Genomic DNA, 21,558 nt, shown 5'->3' on the forward strand with positions numbered 1-21,558 from the left:
AACGATCGGGGTCTGTAATGTGGTTGTTTTATGCGATTTTTAGTCACTTACAGCATTTCAGAGTAAAGCGAAAAGAGAAATTCGACTACTACTCGTTTAGCCCTTTCACCCGATACCATACGATTTTAAGTCATTTACAACATTTTAAAGTTCAGCGGAAACCGCCATCTTGAATTTGGATGGTGTCAAATAACGAAATCCGACATTTACTGGTTCATCACTTTCAACTTATACCCATATTGTAGGGGTTTGAGGCGATTCAGTCATTTGCAGTAATTTCAAGCTGAGTGGTAGCCGCCATCTTGGAATTTAAGATGGCGACGGACAAAGAAATTCGACTTCTACTCTTTTATTACTTTCACCTAATAAGAATATTAAGAATGTTTCATGATATTTTCAGTAATTTACAGCTTTGAAAATAAAAGCGGAAGCCGCCATCTTGTATTAATGATTGCGTCAAGCTAAAAATTTTGTTCCTCCTATTTGAAACCCTTCCACTCAATACTCATATTGCAAAGTTATTCATTGCACTTCCGCTAATTCTAAGTTTTAATAGATTTTTATATTTTTTTTTAATTTTAACTCAAAATCAACACACAGGATTTATCAAAAATGTGTAAAACTATCTACACTGCTACATCTGCTATCTAATCTGAGCGTGTCCTGTTTTGACATCTTGATCGAGAACTGTCACTAAGTTTTATGGCGGTTTAAAAATCAGGCACTGAGTGCTATTATGGAACATGCAAAAGAAAGCTTGGAGCAAACTTCTAAGTTTGTGTTTTATTATAGTTTAAACATAGCATTTCTAACTATTTCTTAATAAATAAAACAATACGTTTAATGAAAGATTTATGAGCGTTTTCAAAACTATCTGAAAACAGATGGTCGATTCAAGAATTTAAGCATTTTGCATGACCATAATATAATTAAACCGGCATAAAACGAGCTGCACAAAAAAGCCATAATAAAACCATAATAAAACATCCAAATGCTAGTTAGCTTGATCTGTGTTACTTGGGATACGTTGCACATAAGGATGTGTGTATATTTTTCAAATTGTTTATATTACATTTGAGTTTCCTAAACTACAAACTTTGTAAAAATCGTTGGAGAAGCAAGATAGATTTAGCGGTTTTAAGCGAGGAGTGTCAAATTGACCCTCAAAGTCTTATTAGAGAGTTTTTTCTTGGGCTTTCAGGGTTCGTCTATAAAAAAGGATTTCAAGAATTCATTAAGGATCCCCGAAGAAATTTCGTTATTTGGATGCACCTGAATAAAGTTACCAGCTTCCAAACTTCCAATAGTGTCATATTGACACTCAAGAGCGAATAAAGGTTAATAAAATCGAAGATGTCAGCAAATTGGTTAAGAACTCTGTTTTGTGGGTAGGCACTGAAAATACTCGACTTCTTCTCGCTTTTTCCCGAGGGGTTTCAAATCCTGACTTTTTCTCGCATATATCCTAGGTGGTCCATATGAGAAAATAAGAATCAGCGATTCCATGGTACAAGCAAATGTTTAGATTGCTTCTCGAATTTTTCACTTAATATTTATTTTCATTTTCGTTTAAGTCTTCTATTATTTCAACTGTCGGTTCTCATATCGACGAATTCGAGTGAGGAATAAAATGATGAAATGGAAAATGCACCGTCAATTATTGGCTGGACCCACAGCTCGAGTTGCCCTCGGGCAACGTGTAGAAGGTTTTAACAAACGAGTTTGGTTTGCAAATTTATGCATAGTTTCGTTTAGGTTCCACACGACTTCATAAGATAGCACTGGCAGCAGAACCTGATTTGAGCACCGACCGGCTTATGTATAGTTACGAATATGTTACCACCACCTGCTGTTTGTTCTGACTAGAGAATAGTATGTACATAGTCGGAATGTTGAATTTTCCCACACCCCCTCACACATACTGACTGTTGTTGGTGGTGCCACAACATATTGGTTGTCCTTCTCCGGTTCGTCAAGAACGCACTCGCGCTTTTTTTTTCTGTGGCTGATCAGCATAACTGAAATGCGAAACCATACGCGTCGCGTATTAATGCGGTCTCCCGCGTATGTACGCGTATGTAGCTATACGCATTTGAACAATTCGCGTAGGCCAATTGTCGCTCGACGGGGCGCTGCTGCTGCGAAAACCGCATTGCAGAGCCCAGAGAGTTCATTGAATCGTACTCGGCGAGTTACCCGATTTGGACCTGAGCCCTTCACCTGATGCGTACCTGCTCCGATCGAGCTGGGCGCGAGACTCCAGCGCTAACGGCAACAGGTGTGACAGCATCGGCGGCCACTTTCACTCTTGTACTTTCTCGGGGAGTCGGGGTGTTCCAAACACGGAAATTGGCTGGCAATATTGGCTGACGTCCACAGACCGGATCCCGCGGATCGATCGCGTAAATCTCTCGCGCCAATCGGAGCACTCTCCGGGCTAACCGGAATGTTGAGTAAGCTTATGGACCGGGCAAACCGGTAAGCCAAGATCGTTGCAACCGGATCGCGGAGAAATATATAACCATGGCAATTTCGTTTTCCCTCCGGTTGCGGCGACGCGATCAGCATTGGTTGTTGTGTTACACGACAAATTAAACCCCTCTTAATTGGTTGTTTCTTACTTTTGAGACAGAAAACGGGCGCACGGCGGCGTCTCTCGGGAGCTTAAAAAGCTGCCCAGACGGTATACAATTGGCGGAGCTTCCAGACCCTCTCTAGTCTCCCGGGGTATCCGGAATGGTAATTGAGATGTGCAACGGTCTAATTATTTCATTTAGATAGCACACGAAAATGGCATTTTATCGGATAAATAGTCGCATCAACTGACAGGATTTAAATTGGGACTGGAATCAGAACCTAACCAGTTAAAAAAAAATCCAGCTTTGAGGCTCAGTCGCGTCTTAGGGTCTTATTCGGCGACTCACTTGACGTGGCTCGTCAAATTTTACTTCGTTTTCTTCAATACTGTGAGTGTTTCAGGTCAGAAACTAGAAATTTCTTGCCTTGAATAAACGCTTACAAATGTCTGGGATAAGAGGAGGCTAGTTGATGAGTCAAATCGCGTGACTTTCAACACGAGAGCTATGTTTTCCGATTTTGAAGAATTTGAAGGGGGTCGTCGATACAAACGATAAACTGCTTTTGTGACAGTGTTGTCTCAGAAATACGGATTGATGTGAAAACTAACGCAGAGTTCTGACAATGACCGGTCGTCCTCACAAACATCCAATGTGTTCGCAATATTTCTGTTAACATAAAGAAATTTTTCGTTTTCTAAATTTAGGCCAGCCATGATCAGAAAATGAGGCCGTCCATAAAAAACGATTATTTTGTAGATACTTCTTTGATATTATCGTCAAAATGAAGGTGATCGATGTGAAATTTGTGAGTTTTATAACTCGAATTTTAAATTTTGTACTGGAAAAAATAACACTTTTTTGTATACAAACCGTTCACTGAAACTGTAATGAATCTATAAAGTATGGCCGCTTTGGATCCACAAAAATTCCACTACTGCTACCGATGGAAAGAAATTTGAAAGAAATGGGAAAGGGTTTAAGGACAGCCTCTCGAGTTAACGATCATTGATTCTAAGGGTGGCGGTTTCAAAGGAGCCGAAACATTGATTTTTTTGTTATATAAACAGCAACTTTTTCATATTTGAACATGTATTACTTCTTCCAAGTTGCAGAAATGGTGTTCATTTGGTACCATCTTTCTGAAATAAAATAAGTGAAACCCTTTCACGATAACCTTATTTCAAGACAGAATTTTTTAGATTCAAAACGTTAGCGTTATTAAGCGAATTTTAAAGTTGTGATCCCAAATTAAGCTCAGAATCGCCAAAAAACGCTTCTAAAAGTCGAAGAATGCATTTTAAAGTTGTGATTCCAAATTAAGCTTAGAATCGCCGAAAACACATTTTAAAGTGGTGATCCCAAATCAAGCTTAGAATCGCCAAAAAAAGCTTCTAAAGGCCAGAAAACGCATTTTAAAGTTCTGATCCAAAATTAAGCTCACAATCGCCAAAAAACGCTTCTGAAGACCAGAAAATGCATTTTAAGGTTGTGATCCCGAATTAAGCTCAGAATTGCCAAAACACGCTTCTAAAGGCCAGAAAACACATTTTAAAGTTGCGATTCTAAACTAAGCACAGTATCACTAAAACGCATCTTAAGGCCAGAGAACGCATTTTATGGTTGTGATCCTATATTAAGCTCCGAATCGCTTAAGAACGCATCTAAAGGCCAGAAAACGCATTTTAAAGTTTTGATCCCAAATAAAGCTCAGAACCGCTAAAAACGCTTCTAAAGGCCAGAAAACGCACTTAAAAGATGTGATCCCAAATTAAGCTTAGAATCGCCAAAACAACGCTCCTAAAGGCCAGAAAACACATTTTAAAGTTGTAATCCAAAATTAAGCTCAAAATCGTCAAAAAAACGCTTCTAAAGGCCAGAAAACACATTTTAAAGTTGCGATCCCAAATTAAGCTCGAAATCGCCCGATATTTACAATAAATATTATCATAATATCAATGTCGTTTCAAACAGCTAATTTTTTTCTGATTTTGATCAGTTCACGTTGTCTTTTTTAAACGATTTCAACGCAAAAGATTTGGCATCTCTGAAAACTTGCCACAATCAAGATGAGAATCTCCCTTACCTTACGCACTTGCGCGGACAAGAAACACATTTTTCAATCAAATTTCTTAAAAAAAAAATTTAAAAAAAATTAGAATTCGACAATTGTAAGTTTAAATAAATGGGGTAAAAAAGATCATTACGATAAACAACGAAAATTGACTAGAAAAAACAGAAGATGCATTTTTTTTTGTAAAAGCTACATTTTTAACAGTGATGTCAGATGCTTCGAGCAAATTTTTAATGTTTTTTTTATATTTCTTTTCAAAATTTGAACATTTTTGTCATAAATTAGGTTAAAAAAAGTTTCCGTCTACATTGTCTGAAAAAACATATATTTTCAAAAATGACATTTTTAAGAGTGTGGCCAAATACTTCTAGCTAATTTTTATAGCTAATTTTTTCCCAATTTGAAAATTTTTGTTATTAATCAGGTTAAAAATCATTTCCGTCAACTTATCTTTAAACAACTTTTTGTAAAAGCTACATTTTTAACAGTGATGCCATTTTTGTCATAAATTTGGTTAAAAATCGTTTCCGTCCACATTTATTTAAAAAAAAGTGTATGCATATGTAAAAATGACATTTATAACAGTGTAGCCAGATACTTCTAGCAAATTTTTATGGCTTATTTTGAAAATATTTCCCAATTTGAATATTTGTGTTATAAATCAGGTTAAAAAACATTTCCGTCAAATTTTCTTTAAACAATCTTTTTGTAAAAGCTACATATTTGACAGTGATGCCAGTGATGTTTTTTTTTTAATTTCTTTCCCAAATTTGAAAATTTTTGTTATAAATTAGGTTAAAAAACATTTCCGTCCACATTTTCTTAAAAAATATATATTTGTAAAAATGACATTTTTAACAGTGTGGCCAGATAGAAGTATCAAATTTTTATAGCGTATTTTGAAATTAATTCCCAATTTGAACATTTTTGTAAAAAATCAGGTTAAAAATCATTTCCGTCAAATTTTCTTTGAAAAATCTTTTTGTAAAAGCTACATTTTTAACAGTGATGCCAGATGCTTCGAGCTAATTTTTATTGTTTTTTTTTATTTCTTTCCTAAATTTGAACATTTTTGTCATAAATTAGGTTAAAAAACATTTCCGTCCAAATTTTCTGAAAATAATATATGTTTGTAGAAATGACATTTTTAACCGTGTGGCCAGATACTTCTAGCAAATTTTCATAGCTTATATTGAATATTCTTTTCCCAATTTGAACATTTTTGTCATATATCAAGTTAAAAATCATTTTCGTCAATTTTTTTTAAAATATATATTTTTAAAATAAAGTTTTTGACTGTGATTCTATTCTGGATACATATAGCAACTTTTTATTGTTTATTTTGAAATTTCATTCAAAATTTGTACATTTTAGTCATATATTAGATTGAAACCATTTCCGTCAAAATTTTATAAAAAAAAATTCTTTAAACAACTTTTTGTAAAAGCTACATTTTTAACAGTGATGCCATTTTTGTCATAAATTTGGTTAAAAATCATTTCCGTCCACATTTTTTAAAAAAAAGTGTATGCATATGTAAAAATGACATTTATAACAGTGTAGCCAGATACTTCTAGCAAATTTTTATGGCTTATTTTGAAAATATTTCCCAATTTGAATATTTGTGTTATAAATCAGGTTAAAAAACATTTCCGTCAAATTTTCTTTAAACAATCTTTTTGTAAAAGCTACATATTTGACAGTGATGCCAGATGCTTCGAGTTAGTTTTTAATGTTTTTTTTATTTCTTTCCAAAATTTGAAAATTTTTGTCATAAATTAGGTTAAAAAACATTTCCGTCCACATTTTCTTAAAAAATATATATTTGTAAAAATGACATTTTTAACAGTGTGGCCAGATGGAAGTATCAAATTTTTATAGCGTATTTTGAAATTAATTCCCAATTTGAACATTTTTGTAAAAAATCAGGCTAAAAATCATTTCCGTCAAATTTTCTTTGAAAAATCTTTTTGTAAAAGCTACATTTTTAACAGTGATGCCAGATGCTTCGAGCTAATTTTTATTGTTTTTTTTTATTTCTTTCCTAAATTTGAACATTTTTGTCATAAATTAGGTTAAAAAACATTTCCGTCCAAATTTTCTGAAAATAATATATGTTTGTAAAAATGACATTTTTAACCGTGTGGCCAGATACTTCTAGCAAATTTTCATAGCTTATATTGAATATTCTTTTCCCAATTTGAACATTTTTGTCATATATCAAGTTAAAAATCATTTTCGTCAATTTTTTTCAAAAATATATATTTTTAAAATAAAGTTTTTGACTGTGATTCTATTCTGGATACATATAGCAACTTTTTATTGTTTATTTTGAAATTTCATTCAAAATTTGTACATTTTAGTCATATATTAGATTAAAACCATTTCCGTCAAAATTTTATAAAAAAAAATTCAATTAGTTCATGACAAAAAAGACACAGTCAGTTACACGAATTTAGTTTTAAATGGTTTAGGGAAAACAAACGAGACATGCATTTGTATTGAAAACAGAATGTAGTTATGAGTTCAGAGAAGGAAGTTACAGCTTCCTTCATTTTTAACAGTGTTGAGAAATTCTCCAAAGTTTTTATTGTTTATTTAGAATTTTTTTCCAAGTTTAAACATTTTTGTCATAAATCAGGTCAAAAATCATTTCGGTCAAATTTTCTTTAAACAATCTTTTTGTAAAAGCTACATTTTTAACAGTGATGCCAAATGCTTCGAGCAAATTTGTAATGTTTTTTTTTTTTTTTAATTTCTTTCCTAAATTTGAACATTTTTTCATTAATTTGGTTAAAAATCATTTCCGTCCACATTTTCTGAAAAAATATATATTTGTAAAAATGACATTTTTAACAATGTGGCCTGATACTTCCAGCAAATTTCTATAGCTTATTTTGAATTTTTTTCCCAGTTTGAACATTTTTGTCATAAATCAGGTCAAAAATTATTTCCGTCAAGTTTTCTTTAAACAATCTATTTGTAAAAGCTACATTTTGCCAGTGATGAAAGAAGCTTCAAGCTAATTTTTAATGTTTTTTTTTTTAATTTATTTTCAAAATTTGAACATTTTTATCATAAATTAGGTTAAAAATCATTTCCGACCACATTTTCTTAAAAAAAATTATATTTGTAAAAATGGCATTTTTAAATGTGTGGCCAGATACTTCTAGCAAATTTATATAGCTTAATTTGAATTTTTTTACCAATTCGAATATTTTTGTCATAAATCAGGTTAAAAATCATTTCCGTTAAATCCTCTTAAAAAAATCTTTTTATAAAAGCTACAATTTTAACAGTGATGCCAGATGCTACGAGCACATTTTTATTGTTTTTTGAAATTTCTTTCCAAAATTTGAACATTTTTGTCATAAATTAAGTTAAAAATCATTTCCGTCCACATTTTCTGAAAAAATATATATTTTTGAAAATGTCATTTTTAACAGTGTTGCGAGATACTTCAAGCAAATGTTTATTGTTTATTTTGATTTTTTTCCCAATTTGAACATTTTTGTCATAAATCAGGTAAACAATTATTTTCGTCAAAATTTTCCAAAAAATATATATTTGTAAAAATAATTTTTTAACAGTGATGCCTGTATATAGCAACTTTTAATTGTTTATTTTAATTTTTCATTCCAAATTTGTACATTTTTTTCATACATCAGGTTAAAAACTTTTCTGTCAAAATTTTATTTAAAAAAAATTCAATATGTTCATGACAAAAAAGACATTATCAGTTACATGGATTTTATTTTAAATGGGTCAGCAAAAAAAAAAGAAAACGAAAAAACTTGTGATCTTTCTAATCTATCTTAAAACACTCCTTATGAATAATTAACAACAAAAGTTAAACTATTCCAAGTAGAATACGAAGGCACATTTGGCTGAGTAAGAATTTCTTCCCCATGCATGAAAAAATGGATTTTTTTGAATAATTGTGTAACAAAAATAAGACAGATTAAAAAGTTGTGTAAAATTACTATGGAAGCTAATAAAAAAAGCTTACTTGCAAAAAAATTGTGACTCTGCAAGTGACCTTCCGGCAGTTAAACGGAACATTCAAAAAACATGCGTGTAAAAAATACGCAATGATTTTGACATAGCTCTCTTCGACCCTTAATAACTTCCTTGGAGTTACTTAAAAAAAGAAATTCACCGTCATAGCCGATTTGGGCTTCACAGACTGAATAAATGACTGAGATGGGAATCGAACCTATGCCATCAGTGGACCAGCGATTACCGTCTTACCAAGCTAAACACTCGACCACCGAGACGTACTCGTATCATCTTACAGTCTTCAATGGAAATGTGTGAAATTACGTCTAGATTAAGAGTTAAAATTTAAAGCCAAAAAGTGGATTATGCAGTTTAGTTTAAAAAAAATGATGATCGAGGGTCGTTGAGCCCGTTTGTTGCCGATGCGTTTGTTGATTATGCATTTCAACTTGCCTACTTTTACAAATTCAAACGCTGAAATCTAGATAAAATTAGAAACACATCGAGTTGGAATACTACACCTTACCATTTCGGACCTTAAGATTGGGTTTTTATGAAAAGGTTACCTGAAAGAAGGAGAAAAAACCTACGGATTAATAATTGGCTTACCGTTTGGAGAAAAAAAAAGAATGGTTACCCAGGAGTATGGAATTCAGCATTCGGTTGTGATCGTTTTTCGAGGTAGAAATTTAAAACATGAATTCGAGAAAATCGTATCTTCAATCATCTCAACGTAATAACTCCACCGCCTCAAACAATCTTCAATCATAATAAAATTTGTTCCCCACGTAATTCAGACAACTTTGTTATCTCGCCGTTGGTGTCTTCATTTTTTTTTCATAAAGTTCCACCCCGTAAATTGAGCACAAAATAGTTGTTGCCAGCTTGTGGTTCCAACAAATCATGGGGTCATTGTCATCGTTCGAATAGTTTTTTTTTCTCACTCTCCTAAGCAGAAAAAATGGCAAATAAATCCGACCGCAGATAAGAGCTGACCACCACCCCTCAACGGATTAGCATTGAATTGCGTTTCATTAGGACCGGACGGCTTCTGTCACCTGGTCGTTTGTATTATCTTTTTTTCTTCTGTTAATAGTAGATAAGTTTTTTTTATCAGCAAATTCCAATGGGGCGCGTGCGAAATTTCAGACCTCCTTTTCCTCGCCTCGCCCGTTTCACCGTCTAAATCAATCTACTCCAAGGTTGGTGAATCCGATACCACAAAACTGCAACCGCGAAGAGAGTGAAAGACCCCAGACACCGGATGATGATCGCAAATTGAAATAGTGTATGTTTTTTTTTGTTAATTCACTGTTGGGCAACCCAAGGTTCAACAAACCAACTGGATAAGATCAACAACGAAAAAACAGAGAAAAAAAATATGTGTGAGAAATTAATTATGTTCCCTTTTCATCACACGCATTCATTCGCGCGCGCTTTTTTTTTTCTCCCATCTCAGCCAGATGGTGTAAAGATGGCGGCGGCATCGGCCTCTGAGTATCAAATTAACATAGAATTCAATTATCACCTTTGGAGTGTAAATATGGTGGCTGGCTACTACTGTATAGTAGAAAAAGATTGCCCGATGATGCTGCGCTGGTCGAATCATGAAAACGAAACAAAAGAAGAAAAATGCTCCCTCCCCCCTCTTTTGATTGAATGAAATAGAAAGTGGTGTTAAGGTTGGAGTGTTTTTGGTGTTGTTTTTCAGATGAAATAGAAATGCGAATTGAAAATGGAATTGAGAACATTCTTGTTGTTTTACCCTCCAATGAGGTTTGGAATTTTTTTTCTATTATTCTTTAAATCCTCCCACTTTTCAATCCATTATTCTCTCAATCTCTTATTTGCTTGATAACTTTATTCTCTAACCTCTGAATCTTTTATTCTCTTTCTCTCTCAATCTGTTATTCTCTATATTTGAAACTCTATCAATTTCTTCTTCTCTCAATCTCAGACTCTCTCCATCTCTTATTCGTTGACTCTCTCAATTTGTTATTCTATAAATCTCTTAATCCTACAATTTTTCACTGTCTAAATCTCAACTCGCATTCTCTGACTATCTCACGCTTTTAATTATTAATCTCTCAATCTATAACCCTTTCTCAATTTTCACTACCGCAATCTCTTACTTTTTAATCTCTTTTTTAAATAATCTCTTACTCTCTCAACTCACTACTCTCACAATTTTTTTACTTTCTCACACCCAGTGATGTCAACCTTCTGGATCTTTTAGATTTTTTGACTTCAGCCAGACATTTTTTAAGATTTCCAGACTTTAGGAGGACTTTGGTCTTAAATTATTTTACAAATGTATGAAAATTTTGGTGAAATATGGCAGGAAATATTAGAATTTAAAAATTGAGAATTCAGAAGTGTTTGAAAGCTATTAATAATGGGAATGGTTCGAAAATTATATGTAAAATTGTAAAATTGAGAATTAGGCAGAGCAAGTATTTATAGTCCCAGGCACTGATAGTGACAGAAACATATTTAGTAATCCTATGTTTCTGTCACCATCGGTTAGAAACGTTTAGAAACAAATAATGAAATCTGGCGACCAATAAAAAAAGGTCACCACCTTTAAAAGTTCACTATCCAGACTTTTCCAGACATTTTTTTCAAAATCTTTCAAACTTTTTAGAAAAAAAAGTTGACAACCCAATTCCTTCTATTATTCTTCTTATTTCTCAGTTTCTTAATTTTTCACATTCTCAATCTCTTACTCTCTCAATCGTTCAATCTTTTAATCGGGGTTGCCAAATCGCTGAAAAACTCTTCTAAAGGCCAGAAAACGTATAGAATGCCTGATTCCAAATTAAGCTTAGAATCGCCAAAAAAAACGATTCTAAAGGCCAGAAAACGCATTCTAAAGTTGTGATTCCAAATAAAGCTCAGAATCGCTAAAAAACGCTCCTAAAGGCTAGAAAATGCATTTTGAAGTTGTGATCCCAAATTAAGCTCAGACATTTTTTCAAAATCTTCCAAATTTTTAAGAAAAAAAAGTTGACAACCCAATTTCTTTTATCAATCTTCTTATCTGTCAGTTTCTTACTTTTTCACTTTCTCAATCTCTTACTCTCTCAATGTTTTAATCTTTCAATCAGGGTTGCCAAATTTTTTTTTTCAAAAATCAAGGACTGGGCAAATAAAATCAGGCTACATTATAGTAACGGTAATTTCGCTCAAAGATATGACCTTTTCTGTTCGCCGCCGCTCCACATTTTCACTTCATCAATGGAACCTAATCCAGTTCCTTACTACCAATTTTTCATCACATTCGCAAAAATCAGCCATACCTATTTTCAAAAATCCAGGGCTTATCAGGTTGAGCCTCGAAAAATCAGGCAAATCTTGAAAAATCAGGCACATTGGCATCTCGGCTTTCAATATCTAACTCTTTTAAGAGTAATACAAACCTCTCTTAATCGTTTGCTCTCTCATCCTCTAACTTTCTCAATCTACTGCTCTCTAAACTCTTACATTCTCAGTATCACATTCTATCAATAAGGTAGCCTTTCTTAATCTAAGGTTACCAGATTTTTTTCCGGCACGTATTCAAACCGGGCTAATCCGGGCTATTTTGAAAAAAATAAATCTGGCAAAATTCCAAAATTTTCTACCCAAAAACCGGGGGATATCCGGGCAAATTTGAGCGAACCCAAAAATTATCCAATAAAAATCAAGAAGAAAACACTTGAAACATTTTTTTTAATGATCAAAACACCTCAGCAGATTTTGAACCGTACTTTAGGCATTTTGATAAAACTTGCTCAAAAACTTTGCTTTTTTGGAAGCAAAAATCAAAAGAATTAAAATTAATTAATAAATTAATTGTTTCATTTTGCAAAAAAAGTGAAAGAATGCGAAAAAAATATGGGTTTTTTTAGAAAATCTGGACAAGCCGGAATGGACCTTTCGAAAATTTTGTATTAAATATCAGGGGAAGTCCGGGTAAAGCCGGGAAATTTAGCAAGCTTTTCTGAGCCTCTTATTCTCGCAATCTCCTACTCTCTAAACATTCTACTCTCTCAAACTCTTACTAGATAGATAACTTATTATCTTAATCATTTTCATGCTCAATCTCCAACTCTCTCAATCTATTATTCTCTCAATTTTAGACTCTATCATTCTCTTATTCAATGAATCTCTTCCTCCTTGACACTCTCAATAACTTATTTCATGTATCTCTCTGAATCTATCTATATTTTATTGTCTCATTCTTTTACTTTTGTTCTCTCGGTCTCTTACTCTCTTTAACTTAACCTCTGACCAGGGTTGCCAATATTTTTTTCTTCAAAATTCAGAGACATGAGAAAAAAAAATCAGGACGTTAAACCATAACGGAAATTTCGGTCGAAGTGGGACCTTTTTTTTTTGTTTGGTCGTCTCTCGACATTTTGACCTCCACCAATGTCTTTAATGCAGTTCCGTACTACTCATTTTCTCATATTCATAAAAATCAGGGAAAATCTGGCTTATTTTCAAAAATTTGGGAAATCGAACGCTTATTAGGTTGGGCTTCAAAAAATCAGGCAAATCCTGAAAAATCACGCACATTGACAACCTTGCCTTTGACTATCTCTAACTAAGCTGTCAATTTCTTACTCACTCCTTCATTCCTTTCTCAATTTCAAACTCTTTCAATTTCATATTATCCTTTTTTTTATTTTTTCGGGATTTTCATCCCTTAGGATGATTTATCCCTGAGTGGTTATATACTCTTAATCTTTGACTCTCTCAATCCCTTACTCATTGACTCAATTTTTAAATCCACAAATTTCTTGATCTCTCAATATTTTACTGTCGCAATCTCATATCAATTTCTTCATCTCTCACTGCCTTAACTCCTTGCTCTCTTAGCATCTAACTTTTTCACACTCTTAACCAGGGATGTCAACCTTCCAGATTTTGTCTGGATCTTCCAGACTTTTTGGACTTTTGTCAGATATTTTTTTAGGTTTCCAGACTTCCAGACTTTTGACATTTCTTCCAGACAATTCCAGACTTTTGGGTTTGGCATAAATTATTATAAGAAACTATGAAAATTCAAATTGGTCATGGTGTAATATGGCAGGAAATGATAAATTATATGAATTCAAAAGTGTTCGAAACTTATTAATAATGACGAATGCTTTGAAGATGAATGTTAAATCGAGAGTCAGGCAGAGCACGTGATAGGTATAGTGACAGAAAAATACGAAACGCAGAAAAAACTTGGATTTTGAGACAAATCAAAACTGACTTTGATTCAAAATATTCAGTATTTTGAATCAAATTCCTGTTTTCTTTGAATCAATGAATTATCGTTATGATTCGAAAGAATAATTTTGGAAAGAAAAAAAATAATTTTTTGAACTGAATAATTTTGGACTTTGATTTTAAACAAATTCTTTGATTCAAAAGATATTTGTCCAATTGCACTTTTCTATCGAAACAAAGTAAGTTTTCTTTCAACTAAAAAAAAATGTTTTCAACAGAAAGGAATAATTTCTTTAAATTGAAACTTCAAACTTAGAAGATATTTTGTATTGAGGAAGAACCGGAATTCGAATAATTCGAATCAGAGACTATTTTGGAGGATTCCTGATGAAGAATGGTATGTGTGTGTTAATCCGTTAATCAAAAAGTGAATATTTAAGATTTCATATAAAATCTTCTAGTGGCTTGTGATATAGCTCAGTTGGCAAGACTGTTGTCTCCTGAGCCGATGTCCGCGTACCGGATAGTTTTTCAATAACGATCCGCCAACTGCAACGTTGATAAAGTCGCGAATGCCATAAAGATGGTAAAACGACTATAATCGAAACAAAAAAAAAAAAAAAATATATATATATATATATATATATATATATATATATATATATATATATATATATATATATATATATATATATATATATATATATATATATATATATATATATATATATATATATATATATATATATATATATATATATATATATATATATATATATATATATATATATATATATATATATATATATATATATATATATATATATATATATATATATATATATATATATATATATATATATATATATATATATATATATATATATATATATATATATATATATATATATATATATATATATATATATATATATATATATATATATATATATAAAATCTTGCATGACCACTCCAGCTACAACCGGAGTTGCTTCCGGAAGTCTATTGAGCGACCCAAGAAGAATGAATCAATCCTTTTAAATCTAAATCTAAATAACATTGTAGCAAATGAAAACAACTTTGCTCTTTTGCTGTTTTTTGTTTCAAAGCATTAAGATTTTTATTGAAAAGGAAAATTGTTTAAAACAAAGGAAAATGCCATTTAACCAAAGCAATATCTGTTTATACCTAAATCAAAGGAAAAAAATCCTTTGTTTTTGCGGCACTTTTCTTTGAAATCAAAAATCTTTCAGCTGCGTGTATTGCAAATTGCACCATTGATCTTATGGGGACCAAAAAAAGGGAGCCACCTTCAAAACTTTGGTGTCCAGACATTTCCGGACAATTCCAGACATTTTTTCAAAATCTTCCAGACTTTTCTGAAAAACAGTTGGCAACCCTGCTCTTAACACGCTCATTTTGGAAGTTCTACTAGCCGGGCCCAAAGAAACTCTCTGAGCGAAAAAATAAAAGGGGAGAACTCCAAGATTTGCAACGTGTGATTAAACTGAGCAGCTAACTTGAGTACACCCGTCGCCCGAATATGGGTCCCATGGCGATGAAAGTGTCAATCCTGACAATCTAACGCTGTCAATTTCTTAGTCACTCAATCTCCTGATCTCACAACATTCTACTCGCTCAATTTCTTACTTTATTAATCTCTTGCCTTCTCAATTTCTTACTTTTCCAATTGCACATATTTCGAATATCTTACTCTTTTGATTCTTTACTCTCTCACACATCAAATCTCTTACTAACGCATTCTGTTTATTGCTCTTTTAAATTTTTACCCTCTTTTTTTTGAATTTCCAAAAAATTTTTTGTCGCAATCTGTTAGAAGAGCTAGAGAAAGCAGGGTTACAGAAAAAAGTGTTAAATATGAAAAGAGAATTAAACATAATCTTTCTTGTTGCTAAGAATCCTTTTTACTCCCAAACTGTACGTTTACCTCTCACACTTTTTACTCTCTTACTCTCTTGCGTACTTGTTTTTTTTTTGCATCCCTGACTTTCTTACTGTTTGGAATCTTCTTCTTTAGGATAAACTTCTACTTGACCATAAACCCTGCAAGTTGTTTGCACTGTTACTCATACGATAGAATAATGAAACGTTTCGTGGCTTACAAACCTATGACGAAGCACCTTTGAAGATCGCCATAAATAATTTCAGACACAATCGTACATTCTATTCTCGCTACTTTGTCGCAAACAATCTATCCGGGGAACCATACGTATGTTAAAAATTAGTTCCTTCCTAAAAGGAAATTTATTAATGTCAAACGTCTGACTCATAGTAAAACTACAAACAAAACAATGTCCATAAACAGAGTGAGACGCGCCGCATCTCACACTGAAGACGTTTTTGGACTGTCCCAATACCCCACACTCACTTAATCTTCTTCCGAATGTATGCAAATTCGGAAGACTTCGGAAGACCGGATTGCCTCACACATTCGATTATGGAGCTTTTAGGTGTTTTTTTTTTCTGTTAAAAATTGTGAGGGTTTTTTTTTTTTGTTCGGAAGCATCAAAAGCCCATTTTACTTCCCCCGAGCTCTCATATGTGGGTGAATGCGGTCACCAATTTTAAATGGATTACCTACTGAAGACGACAAAAAAAACGCAAAACCGAAAACAGCTGAACTTGATAAACCGGTTGAGCGACGACGACGGCGACAACTGAGTGCGAATTTCATTGCCAACTTGGTCGTTTGCATACATTTTCGGGGGGCCACCGAAAACTGATCGAATAAATGTGGCTTCAAGCCCAAAAAAAAAATTGTGGTTGGCCGGCCCGATTTACCTGATTTGAAACTTGATTTCATTAACTTTTTGATCATAATTTTAAAAACTAACAACCAATACAACTCATCTCTCATTTCTTTTCTTATCTCTCATGACTTATCTCTTTTCTCTAAAATCAATTTTGTCATTTCCTTTTTAAATTGCATCTCTCATCTTTCGTTTTCCATCCCTCTTCTCTCAATTTTCATTTCTACCTCCTATGTTTATCCTTCCTTCTTTTTCTCTCTTCTCTCTTCTCTCTAATAATGTCTAATCTTTCTTTTCTCTTCTCTTTTCGCACTTTTATCTTCTCTCTTCTTTCTTCTCTCCTCTCTCTTCTCTCTCATCTCCTCTCTTGTCCTCTCTTTTCTTCTTTCTCTCTTCTCTCTTTCCTCTTGTCCCACTTTATTCATCTCTCATCTCTCATCTCCTGTATCTAATTTAGAGAAGTAGGTATGAAATACAATTACAAACGGAGAGAAAAAAAACACTCGCTGGAAATCTTCCGGACTCTTTCTAGAACCGAACGGCATTCTTTCAAATTCCTAATTTAGAAAAAAAATGGAAACAAGATTTTTTATTAACATCTCTCCATCAGATTTTCCGTGTGTATTTCTTTTTGCAACAAGTTTACAACTTCGTTTGTTCGATACATGGGTAGGTAATATTTCAAAGGTGCACCCCACCCACCCCTGCTCTGCTTTGCAAATGCCACTTAAAAGGGAGTAAGTAGTTAAAAAAAAATCGGTAGCAGGAGGGGCGTAACAATATTGGTGGTAGTGTTGGTGCTTAAATAGGTGCCGGGGATTTGTTGAATAAAATATCTCTGTTGGCCTTTTAAAACAGGGAATCGACCCCGATTAAGGCATAATTCATACAAAATACGATACAAGAAACAGAGGGAAAAAACAAAAACTAAACGTCTATATATAAACTATATATGATTATTTATGACAGGTGTACGGTTTGCTTCTTGGTAGTGTTTTGCGCGTATTTTGTTTACGGTAAGTGTTTTTTTTTTCTAATCGGATCTTATTCTAGAACAAACGGTTTCGTTTGTTTTGATAACGTAATCGGAACAGTTCGTGTAGTAGCTATAAGTGAAGAATATAAAAAGACATATATGCTCGTATATATAGAAAGAAAAAAAACTTGGAAACATAAGATTGAACATTACATACAACAAGGCAAAAATATTGAGAAAAATGAACGACGCATGATTAAAACAATGATGATACCCTAGCTTAATAGTTTGTAGTGTCATTGATAAATATAATTGAATGAGAGAAGGAAAAAAAAAAGAAATGGGATAGCTTGTTTCTCACTAGTCGGTTTGTTTGTTTATCTCTACGGAAAACGCTACAGATCTTGACGACCGTCCTTAAACCATTTTCGGTATTTAAAACAATACTTGTATCTTCGTTTCCAATATCTAAAGCCTAAACTACTGAAGGGCTCTGATTTGACGGCAGGTGTTCGGAGGAAAGAATCGCGACCAGAACTGGCTTCTGTTGGCATCCTAACGGTTCCATTTTGTCTGAGGGTATGGAAGGGAACAACTATTAATTTAAATTAATTTAAAAAAAAATCACAGAAACAGATTATCTCTTATATGGCAGGATAGATGAGATGGGCAGAACATTAAAACCACATTTAGCAGGAACCTGATAAGACGCGATTTCATCACGCAGTGCCGGATTCTTCCCTCCGAAATGTACGAGGCGTTTCCCTATCTCGTTGTTGGTCCCTTTATAGAACGGTTCTGTGCTATCGTGTGTATAAAACTAGCCGGTCCGTCGTTAATAATTATTAAAAAAAAAACATTACAACTAAAGCTAGAAAAGATCGAGCGCCTGCGTTTATTACTTTTGCTTCTTTTTTCTGCTCATTCTATACAACGTTTTTCATCATTCTTCATTTATAATTACAATTCCCAGGCTGCCCCGAGACGGAAGCTAACCGGACATTTTATCATACAAAATTAATGAACAAAATGAAAAATCAAGTAACAACAACACACGCACGCATCATCCTGCTGTTGATGGTGCCGGTGATGATGTTCGAATTTCGTTGACGACTACGACGAAGACGATTCCTCGATTTTGGCGCCGGGCAGGATCGGAGATGAACTTCAAACGGAATCGCAGCGTTGTTGTTTTCCTCTCAACTGATTCGGCTGATTTTTTCTTCGATCCTGGTTGAGGAAAAGAATGAGGAGAAAGGGCAATGTAAGACAACGAACGCCGCCCTGAGGGGTTTGTTTCCCCTCCGCTCGATAACACGAAAACCGCGGGTGACACTTTTAAGGTATTTTGACAGCGGCTTACCAGCAGATAACGATAGGTAGTTGTGTGTGTAGAAATTTAAAACATATTTTTGTTTTCGTAACAATTTTTTTTAACGTAGAGTTGTTCAGAGATAATCGAATGGGTTACATAAGTATGTGACTGTTAAAATAACAACCTGTCAGCCAGAATAGCTGTCAGACTGACTAGAAGACTGCCAAAATGACACAATCACCAACAGACAGACTAAAAATTTTACAGACTGGCTGATTAACTGACAGACTAACTGATAAACTGACTGACAGACTGACAGACTGACAGACAGACAGACTGACGGACTGACTGACAGACTGACTGACTGACAAACTGACAAACTGACAGATTGACAAACAGACTGACAGACTGACTGACAGACTGACTGACAGACTGACTGACAGACTGACAGACAGACTGACTGACAGACTGACTGACAGACTGACTGACAGACTGACTGACAGACTGACTGACAGACTGACTGACAGACTGACTGACAGACTGACTGACAGACTGACTGACAGACTGACTGACAGACTGACTGACAGACTGACTGACAGACTGACTGACAGACTGACTGACAGACTGACTGACAGACTGACTGACAGACTGACTGACAGACTGACTGACAGACTGACTGACAGACTGACTGACAGACTGACTGACAGACTGACTGACAGACTGACTGACAGACTGACTGACAGACTGACTGACAGACTGACTGACAGACTGACTGACAGACTGACTGACAGACTGACTGACAGACTGACTGACAGACTGACTGACAGACTGACTGACAGACTGACTGACAGACTGACTGACAGACTGACTGACAGACTGACTGACAGACTGACTGACAGACTGACTGACAGACTGACTGACAGACTGACTGACAGACTGACTGACAGACTGACTGACAGACTGACTGACAGACTGACTGACAGACTGACTGACAGACTGACTGACAGACTGACTGACAGACTGACTGACAGACTGACTGACAGACTGACTGACAGACTGACTGACAGACTGACTGACAGACTGACTGACAGACTGACTGACAGACTGACTGACAGACTGACTGACAGACTGACTGACAGACTGACTGACAGACTGACTGACAGACTGACTGACAGACTGACTGACAGACTGACTGACAGACTGACTGACAGACTGACTGACAGACTGACTGACAGACTGACTGACAGACTGACTGACAGACTGACTGACAGACTGACTGACAGACTGACTGACAGACTGACTGACAGACTGACTGACAGACTGACTGACAGACTGACTGACAGACTGACTGACAGACTGACTGACAGACTGACTGACAGACTGACTGACAGACTGACTGACAGACTGACTGACAGACTGACTGACAGACTGACTGACAGACTGACTGACAGACTGACTGACAGACTGACTGACAGACTGACTGACAGACTGACTGACTGACTGACAGACTGACTGACTGACAGACTGACTGACTGACAGACTGACTGACTGACAGACTGACTGAAAGACTGATAGACAGACCGACAGACTACGACGAAGACTGACTGTTAATGAGCCAGTCTGATTAACAGACTGGCTGACAGACTGCTAGACTGACTGACAGAGTGACTGAAAAACTGACTTACAGATTGACTGAAAAACTGACTGACAGACTGACTGACAGATTGCCTGACAGACTGACTGACAGACTGACTGACAGACTAAATGACTGACAGACTAACTGAAAGACTGACTGACAGACTGACTGATAGACAGACTACGACGAAGACTGACAGACTACGACGAAGACTGACTGTTAATCAGCCAGTCAGATTAACAGACTGGCTGACAGACTGCCAGACTGACTGACAGAGTGACTGAAAAACTGACTTACAGATTGACTGAAAAACTGTCTGACAGACTGACTGACAGACTGACAGACAGATTGACTGACTGACTGACTGACAGACTGACTGACAGACTAACTGACAGACTGACTGACAGACTGACTGACAAAATGACTGACAGACTGACGGACAGGCTGACTGACAAACTGTCTGACAGATTTGCTGAATGACTGATAGACTGAATGACTGACAGACTGATTGACAGATCGGCAGACAAACTGGCTGAAATATTGAACGACAAACTGACTGACAGTGTGACTAATTGACTGATATTGTGAAATGGAAGAAAAAATAACTGTAAATCTTATTTTCAGAATTACTGAAAGTCGTGATAGATACACGCTTTGGATTTTTTTTTTCAAATCAATCAAGCATCTAATAATGAACTCTTTTCTAGAAAAAAAAATGGATTGAACCATAAGATGATTTCTTCAATTGCCTTTGACCACCCACATCGATCTCGTAAACCACGTGAATCGCACGAAGATGTAATCTGGCTTCTGAATTGCCTAGAAGTTTCACGAGCACGTTTCTTGATCCTCAAAAGTTAACCTGCTGAAGCTAGCAGGTGAGTCCGGAGTTACCTCAACCATGATCATCATCATCATAATAACATCGAGGATGGGTCTGATATTTTTCTATCTTTTTACAACGTTTCCAACCCAAACAACAAATCTTCATCATCAGCAAATACTAAGG

General features: G+C 34.7%; 2 protein-coding genes across 2 annotated transcripts in view; both read right to left on the minus strand.

Moving 5' to 3' along the window:
* The window catches only part of LOC129741546 (CCR4-NOT transcription complex subunit 6), a 307,192-nt gene that overhangs the window by 145,635 nt on the left and 139,999 nt on the right, over nt 1-21,558 (minus strand). The window lies entirely within an intron of this gene.
* Nucleotides 17,227-21,558, minus strand: part of LOC129741537 (myb-like protein AA) — a 91,231-nt gene continuing 86,899 nt past the window's right edge. Inside the window, exon 2 of the mRNA XM_055733280.1 lies at nt 17,227-18,828. The gene's annotated coding sequence lies outside the window, so the exon portion shown is untranslated. The remainder of the gene's footprint in view (nt 18,829-21,558) is intronic.

Source organism: Uranotaenia lowii, chromosome 1 (assembly GCF_029784155.1).
Source record: "Uranotaenia lowii strain MFRU-FL chromosome 1, ASM2978415v1, whole genome shotgun sequence".
Lineage (NCBI taxonomy): Eukaryota > Metazoa > Arthropoda > Insecta > Diptera > Culicidae > Uranotaenia > Uranotaenia lowii.